The sequence below is a fragment of the Scyliorhinus canicula genome, chromosome 14, assembly GCF_902713615.1.
Source record: "Scyliorhinus canicula chromosome 14, sScyCan1.1, whole genome shotgun sequence".
In the NCBI taxonomy this organism is placed as follows: domain Eukaryota; kingdom Metazoa; phylum Chordata; class Chondrichthyes; order Carcharhiniformes; family Scyliorhinidae; genus Scyliorhinus; species Scyliorhinus canicula.
Genome location: NC_052159.1, coordinates 5,566,378 through 5,575,091, shown reverse-complemented (window position 1 = coordinate 5,575,091; position 8,714 = coordinate 5,566,378).

Genomic DNA, 8,714 nt, shown 5'->3' with positions numbered 1-8,714 from the left:
GTTAACCAAGTTGTTTTACTAGATATGGACTCACAAAATAAATTCAGTCAGATCAGGGGTCCAATTTTATGTCAAAGTTATTCAAGGAAGTTATGGATAGCTTAGAAATAAAGTGATTCGGGCAGCATGGTGGCTCAGTGGATAGCACTGGGACTACGGCGCTGAGGACCCGGGTTCGATCCCGGCCCTGGGTCACTGTCCGTGAGGAGTTTGCGCACTCTCCCCGTGTCGGCGTGGGTTTCACCCCCCACAACCCGAAAGATGTGCAGGTTAGGTGGATTGGCCATGCTAAATTGCCCCTTAATTGGAAAAAAAATAATAATTGGGTACTCTAAATTTTTAAAAAAGCGATTTAAGTCAACCGAATCACAAGGGGCATTGGAAAGACGGCATCAAACGCGAAAGACCATGTTGAGGGCCTATGGTAGCGATTATCTAGAGGATTGGGGTAAAGGAATTCAATTTGTACTATTTGCAATTAGGGATTCACCGAATGAATTAAGTAAGTTCAGTCCATTCAAATTGATTTTTAGTCACGAGATGAGAGTACCACTTAAATTGATCAAAGATTAATTGGTGAGTCAGCGTTCGGAGGCTACGCTGTTGGACTATGTGTCAAACTTTAGGGGGAGACTAATTAGCGTTAACCAACGAGAAAATGCTGGGAAATCTCAGCAGGTCTGGCAGCATCTGTAGGGAGAGAAAAGAGCTAACGTTTCGAGTCCAGATGACCCTTTGTCAAATCTAGGGCTGGTGAGTTGGCTAAAATACATTTAAAATTGTCACAACAGGTAATGAAAAAAGAGGCAGATAAGAAATAAAAGATTTGTAGTTTTTTTCGTGGGGAGAAAGTACTAGCATTGTTACCAATGTTAGGCGAACCGTTAATAGCAAGATTTAGTGGGCCATATCAAATTGAAATGAAATTGAGTGAGGTGAATTCTTTGATAAGAATGCCAGACAGGAGGGTAACTCACAAGAATGCATCATGTTAATATACTGAGAAGATATTTGGAAAGAGAAGGAAAGGAGGAGATGTTAGCCATTGTAACTCAGGGAGCAGAAATAAACCCAGGTGATTCTGAATTTATCATTCCTAAAATTAGATTGGACAATGAGGAAGTGATAAGAAATTGGGATAAATTACTGAGTTACCTTCCAGAGGAAAATCAAAGTGACCTAAAAGAGTCATTACAGTCACATTGAGCTGTATGTGGGAATAAATTGGGAAATACAAAAGTAATTATACATGATGTAGATATAGGAAATGCTATTCCCATTAAACAACATTCATGCAGGTTCAGTTCACTAACATTAGCATAGGTACAAAAGGAGATCGACAACATGCCTAAGAATTATATCAAGTGAGTTGTGGCTGTAATAATAATCTTTATTATCATAATAATTTTTATTATTGTCACAAGTAGGTTTACATTAACACTGCAATGAAGTTACTGTGAAAATCCCCCAGTCTCCACACTCCGGCACCTGTTCGGGTACGCAGAGGGAGAATTCAGAATGTCCAATTCGCCTAACAAGCACGTCTTTCGGGACTTGTGGGAGGAAACCGGAGCACCCGGAGGAAACCCACGCACACACGGGGAGAACGTGCAGACTCCGCACAGACAGTGACCCAAGCCGGGAATCGAACCTGGGACCCTGGAGCTGTGAAGCAACAGTGCTAACCACTGTGCCACCGTGCCGCCCAGTGATGGTACCAAAACCAGGTGGATCACAATGATTGTGCCAGGACCATAGAAACGTCAACGCAAGTCAGATCTGTACCCTATTCCTCGCTTGGAAGACTGTGTAGAAAAGATGGGACAAGCGAATTTAATTACCAAACCTGACTTACTTACAGGCAAGAACCTTTTCCAGATAGGGCGATGGAGGTTTCAGCTTTTGTGACGCCAAATGGTCTGTATCAATTTAAAGTCGTGCCATTTGGAATGAAGAATTCACCAGCAAATTTGCAAAAGTTCAAGTCACCTTCTTAGGCCATACAATTGGATATGGTTGGTTGGCCCACGGAATGTGAAATCGAAGGTTATTGGGGAGTTTCCAATGCCATCAATGAGGAGGGAAGTTCTGAGATTTCTGAACATGAGTGGTTTCTATCGGACATTAATGCTGAATTTCAGCAGGACGGCTTCTCCACTGACTGAATTTCTGAAAAAGCACAGAAAATTTCAGTCACGTCGGAATGTCAGGAGGCATTCGATAATCTGAAAGCTGTGTTAACCGTTGCACCAATGTTGACGAAACCCAGTTATGCCAAGCAATTCAATGTGGCAATTAATCCGAGTGATGTGGGTGTTGGTGCTATACCATTACAGGAAGATGCGCAAAGAATTGAAAGGCCTGTTGGTTATTTTTCTCAGGAACTAAATATTCCTCAAAAGAAATATTCGATCATCGAGAAGGAGACATTGAGATTGATATTGGTGGGATAACATTTTGACATTTATGTTGCTAACAATTCACCTGAGACAAGTGTATATACAAATCTTAATCCTTTAAAGATTTTGGAAAAATTTAAGAATCGAAATGCAAGACTGTTCAGAAGGAGTTATTCTTACAACCATTTAACTTAAAAATTACACATGTGAAAGGAAAGGAAGACGTGATTACAGATGCGTTCTCATGACTTAGAAATGTGAGAAGACTGGAACATTCGAAGGTGGAACAGAAAGACTGAAACGGATAATGCTCATGTTTACATTTGCATGCTTAAAATGTAATATGACATGCATCTTATAGAATATTAGTTGTGTTTAATAATGGGAAATATTCAGAGTAAAAAGGCTTTGGGAAAATGAAGCCATCTTTTTATATTGTTGGTTCATTTCTTTTTAAGGGGAGAGGTACGATGAATGAAGGATTTTAGATACATTAGATTCTAAATATTTGGTAAGTAAGGGTCAAATGCCTGGGTTAGAGTGTGTTTGAATGTTGCTGTCACGTTTTTAAAAAATCTTGGTTTGAAAGTCAACAACGCTTTTAGGAGCCTGAGGTACAATTAACCATTGTAAACATTTGGGCTAATACAATTTTGTTTTGATTAAGGGGACTCCCTGGGGAGTTAATTAGTTTTCAGCTTGGTGAGATGATGTCATTGCTGGGTGGAGCTAAGGTATCAGGGCTTTTTGAGAAAGCAATTTTCAGTGTCAGTTCTGATCTGGCTGAAGGTGTGCACAGTGAAACAGTTCTGCCCTCACTGCAAGTTAGTTAAAAGAGATGAACTGTATTTAAAGCAATGCTGACTTGTCGGAGGACAAAGTGGAGCTGAAACAAGCCAGTTGAAATAACTTTTGAAGACATCCAGCCATAGTTTCTCTCGGGGTTCAGACTGGAGTCAGATTTTTCCATAAACCAGTGTCAAGAGATCACTCTTTCTCAAAGAACATCTCTGTAAAATAACTGCTACTCTGTGCCATTGATATTGAATGTGGATTGAGAGCTGAGATGGCTTATTTTCTTGTTGGTCAGCCCCTTGAACCTGTATCGCCATTCAGTTAGAACATGACGGAAGTGTATCTCATCTCCACTTACACATCTTTCCTCTGTATCCCTTGAAACCCTGATCTAATAAAAATCTCAGTCTTCAAAACCCCAATTTATACCGAGGATCCATTGAGGGGAGAATTCCACTATCCTTTCAACAGATTAAATAGGAAGATTTAAACGGAACTGGATGCGCACTTGAATGGGAAGAAGGTTACATGGCTACGAGGAAAGAGTGTGTGGATGGGAGGAGAGTGGGATTAATTGGATTGCTCGTTCAGCTAGCACAGCTCAGGTGGGCCAAATGGCCTCCTCCTGGGCTATGAGATTTGGTGATTGTCGGTTGACTCCCCACTTCTTGTGGGTCAGGAGCTGCTCTGTTTTTTTTTGAGGACTATACCGATCTGACTTAATTGACTGAAGTATTCAACAGAGAGGGACAAGGCGACCATAGCTGAGTGAATTTGGAAGCGATTGCAGAATCACTCAATCTTACATAATTTCAGGTAATTCAGCTTCATTCCATTTATTTCTCAATGTATTCAGAGAAATAATCTTCAGATAAGAATCCTTTGTTCTGAAGAAGTTATATTAGACTCGCAATGTTAATTCAGTTTCTCTCTCTCTGTATATGCTGTCACACCTGTTGAATTCTCACACTTTCCATTTTAATTAATAATCTGCAGCAGTTTTTAACCTTAATTTCTTTCTTATTTTCAATGAAAATATAATTTGAGAAAAACAAATTGTAAAAACTGGAAATCAGAAATAAATGAATCCTGTAATGATACAGCACAGAAAGAGGCCATTTAGCCCATCGTGTCAGTGCTAGCTCATTGAAAGAGCTATAAGATTGATCCCACTCTGCTCAATCTCTGCTCCTTTGAAACGTTTCTCTTTCGAAAGTTATCATTGAATCTGCTTCCATTGTCCATTCAGGCAGCATCTTCCCCATCATCATAACTCACTCTATAAAATGTTTTTCCGCACATCTGGTTTGGCCAATCACCTTACATCTGTGCACACTAGGCTAAATCGCTGGCTTTTAAAGCAGACCAAGGCAGGCCAGCAGCACGGTTCAATTCCCGTACCAGCCTCCCCGAACAGGCGCCGGAATGTGGCGACTAGGGGCTTTTCACAGTAACTTCATTGGAGCCTACTCGTGACAATAAGCGATTTTCATTTCATTTTCTGCAGTGTATTTTTTAAAATAAATTTAGTGCACCCAATTCATTTTTCCAATTAAAGGGCAATTTAGCGTGGCCAATCCACCTACCCTGCACATCTTTGGGTTGTGGGAGCTAAACCCATGCATACACGGGGAGAATGTGCAAACTCCACACGGACAGTGACCCAGAGCCGGGATCGAACCTGGGACCTCGGCACCGTGAGGCTGCAGGGCTAACCCACTGCGCCACCGTGCTGCCCCATTCTGCACTGTAGGGATTCTATGATCCTCAGGCCTTGCCATTTTTCCTGAAGTGTACTGCCCAGAATTAGGACAGATTTCTCCAGCTGGAACCTAACCAGTGTTTAATAAATGATCATTTGTAACTTATAACTTCTTTGCTTTTGTACCCCACACCTCTATTTATAAAACCTCATCTCCTGTTTCCTTTAGTAGCTGCCTTCTCCTCTAGTCCGACCACCTTCAATTTGTGTGCATCCACTTTCAGCTCACCCAACTCTCTGTCCTTATTCTGCACCTACATTCCCACCCAGGTTTCCCTGGAGCAGGAGCTCGCAGTGTCAACTGTGACCCTTGAGGCTTCGCGGACCCGATGGGCACCGAAGGGGCTGGGGTCATCATCTGCCCCAGGAAATACATTTTAACTTAATTCGCCACATTTCCTTGAAAGCTTGGTTGTTTGGTTACAGTGCCCCTTTCCGGGGATGTTAACTTCATCATTAGTTTATTTGAAATGAAAAAAATGAAAATCGCTTATTGTCACAAGTAGGCTTCAAATGAAGTGAAAAGCCCCTAGTCGCCACATTCCGGCGCCTGTTCGGGGATGCTGTTACGGAGGTGGTTAATTAGTTTGATTTTTATTTGTTCATTCAAGAGTATAACCCCCCTCCCATCTCCCCCATTTCCAGATCCCTCTGATCCTGGACCCCCTTTAGAATTTGACCCTTTGTTTTATAATCTTTCCCCATCCTTCAAATTAAAATGTATCTCTTTACAATGTCTCTGTTGAATTTCATCGGCTGCCCACCCCACCCTGTCCACCCCTCCCCCCCCCCCCCCCAACCCCTGTCCCCCACCCCCTCCCTGCTCACTAAAAACCAAATTGAAACAAATAAAAGTTGGGAAATATTCAGACGGCTGCGGGAACCAATCCGACCATATTTACAGAGATTCTGATCAACAAGGAAATGTTGACGTTTCTGGCCAACTTGTGCAATTAATCATGAATCTATCTATAGATTTGCAGTTTATAATTTTGAATTACATCCATTATTCTGAGTGTAACTCGGGGAGGGGACGGAGAATTTGACTGCAGAAGGTTCAATTCTCCTTCTTTAAATTTGCAAACCATCTCTCGCAAATGTTTGAAGGATCCACATTTCCTGAGCACATTTCGATGTGAATTCAAGGTTTCGAAAGCTGCGGAATTTGGGGCATTAATGTTTCTATTTTTTTTTTAACAAACGAGTGGAGGTCAGATGCACAATTTAAAAGCGGCCTGGCTTCGATTCTGGGTTTTACAAACAGCTTCCTTGGCTTCTCTCGGGTTTAATAAGAACCCTGCTGGAAATGGGTGAAAATATTTCTTCAGAACCGGAGGCTGGTGGACAGCGAGAATAAAAGGGCAGGAAGAGATCTGGGAAGGAGGGAGAGAAACAGACCGAGAGGGAAAGAAATGGGAAGAGAGAAATAAAGGCAGAGTGGGAGAGAGATGGGGGGGGGGGGGGGGGGGACAGCAAAAGGGAAAGTGAGAGAGAGAGAAAATAGAGAAAGGATAGAGGGAGAGGAGAGAGAGAGGGGTTGGGGAGTAAACAAAGTAGAAAATAAACGAGCAGCAATTGAGGAAGAGAGAGAGGCTGCGAAGTGTTGGTGTTTACAGTCAGTGGCAGGGATTGGGAGGAGATCCAGGGAGCGCTGGCCACCTGAATCCTCATATCCCGGGAAAGAGAGACAGAGAGAGGAGACAGGGGGTGGGATAGGGGCAACAGAGATACAATGAGGGGGTGGGGAGGGGGTGAGACAGTGAAGCAGATACACAGAGATGGACAGGGAAACAGGGAGAGGGAGACATTGAGATACAGAGAGAGAGAGAAAGAGAGGGAGATAGTGACAGAGGTCAAAGTGGGCAACAGGAAAGACAGGGAGGAGAAGAGGGAGAGAGACATGGGACAGAAGAAGAGACATGAGCAGGAGCAGGCCATTCGACCCATGGAGGCTGCACCATCAGTCAATAGCACAGGGCTAAATCGCTGGCTTTGAAAGCAGACCAAGGCAGGCCAGCAGCGCGGGTTCAATTTCCATACCAGCCTCCCCAAACAGGCGCCGGAATGTGGCAACTAGGGGCTTTTCACAGTAACTTCACTGAAGCCTACTCATGACAATAAGGGATTTTCATTTCCATTTCATATGGTCATGGCGGGACTGAGTGGGGTCAACTCCACATCCCATAACCCCACCTGCCCGTCACCCCAAAAATCGAACTCACCCGTCAGAGAGAGAGAGGGATGTGGAGGAAGGTAGGGAGAGAGGGGGAGAGAGACAGGGTGAGTGGGGGAGAGGAAACACATGGATAGAGACAGAGGGGCAGGGAGAGGCGCCAAGGGAGAGGGGGGAAAGATAGAAGAACAGTGAGACAGAGACAGAGAGAGACTAAAATAAAAACAAGTTATTGCGGATGCCGGAATCTGAAATAAAGACAGAGAATACTGGACAATCTCAGAGGTCTGACAGCAAAACGGAGCCAACATTTCGAGTCTGGGTGATTGTCAAAGAGAGATTGGGAGGATAGAGAGATATATATAGGGAAAAGGAGAGAGAGAGATGGACAGATAGGGAGACAGGGGCAGGTAGAGAGAGAAAGGGGGATAGAGACAGGGACAGACACAGAGATAGAGAGACAGAGAGAGACAGAAAGAGAGAGATAAGTAGAGGGAGAGAGAAATAGGAAGACATCACCTCATTTTCACTTCACAACCTGATCTTCACCAAAACATCTGATGAGAAAAACAGCATAAAACACCGAGGCTGCGGTACCCATTCAGCCCGTCACTCTCTATCTATCTCCCTCTCTGTCAGATTATTCTGTCTCCTGTTGTTGTTCTATCTCACTGTCTCTTCCTCCCTCCATTTCTCTCTCTCTCCTTGTGTGTCTCTCTCTGATTGTCTCTCTCTCTCTCCCTCTGTCTGTTTCTCTCTCTCCCTCCTCCCTCCCTCTCTGTCTGTCTTCCCCAGTTTCTCTGTCTCTCTCCCTATCTGTCACCGATTCCCTCCCTCTCTCTATCCCACTCTCTCTCCCTCTCTTGTCTTCCTCTCTCCCTCTCTGCCAATCTGTCACTGCCTCCCTCCCCCCTCTCTGCTTCTCTCTCTCCCTCCTCTGTTACTCTCTCTCTCTCTCTCTCTGTTACTCTCTCTCTCTCTCTCTCTGTTACTCTCTCTCTCTCTCTGTTCCTCTCTCTCTTCAGTTCTCTGCTCCTCCAGCTCTCCTGTCGATCTGGGACCTTTGAAAACTTCCTTATAGACTTCAGGTCGGAATCTGGGTAAATACTGTTTCTGATTGTTAAAAATATTCAATTAAAAGGTTGAGATAATTTGCATAAATACCAGAAAAGAAAGATATATTTCAAAAATAATTTTCACACAGTTACAATTTTTGTGAATTTGATTTTTTTTTTCTTTAAAACTCCTGCATCGTCCGGGTGACAAGGTGCTGAATGTGGCTTCAGTCTGCCCGGATTCTGATGGTGGCTATAGCAGAGAGAGTGCTGGTGGTTCTGGGTATTGCTGCAGGAGATTCTGGACAGTGAAGCTGGAGGTTTGCGTTTAACACTACCCTTTGTAAATCTCACTCAAAATGTAACTTTCGTTTTTTACAACAACAAAAAAAAAGGTGGGTCAGAAAGTGCCAACCGCACCTGTCATTCTGTGCCCCAGCTTGGAGACCCCCCGATAGCAGACGGAAGAGGTTGGTCTGTGTGAGAGAGGGAGAAAAAGAGAGAATTCTTGAACAGAACGGGAACCCATC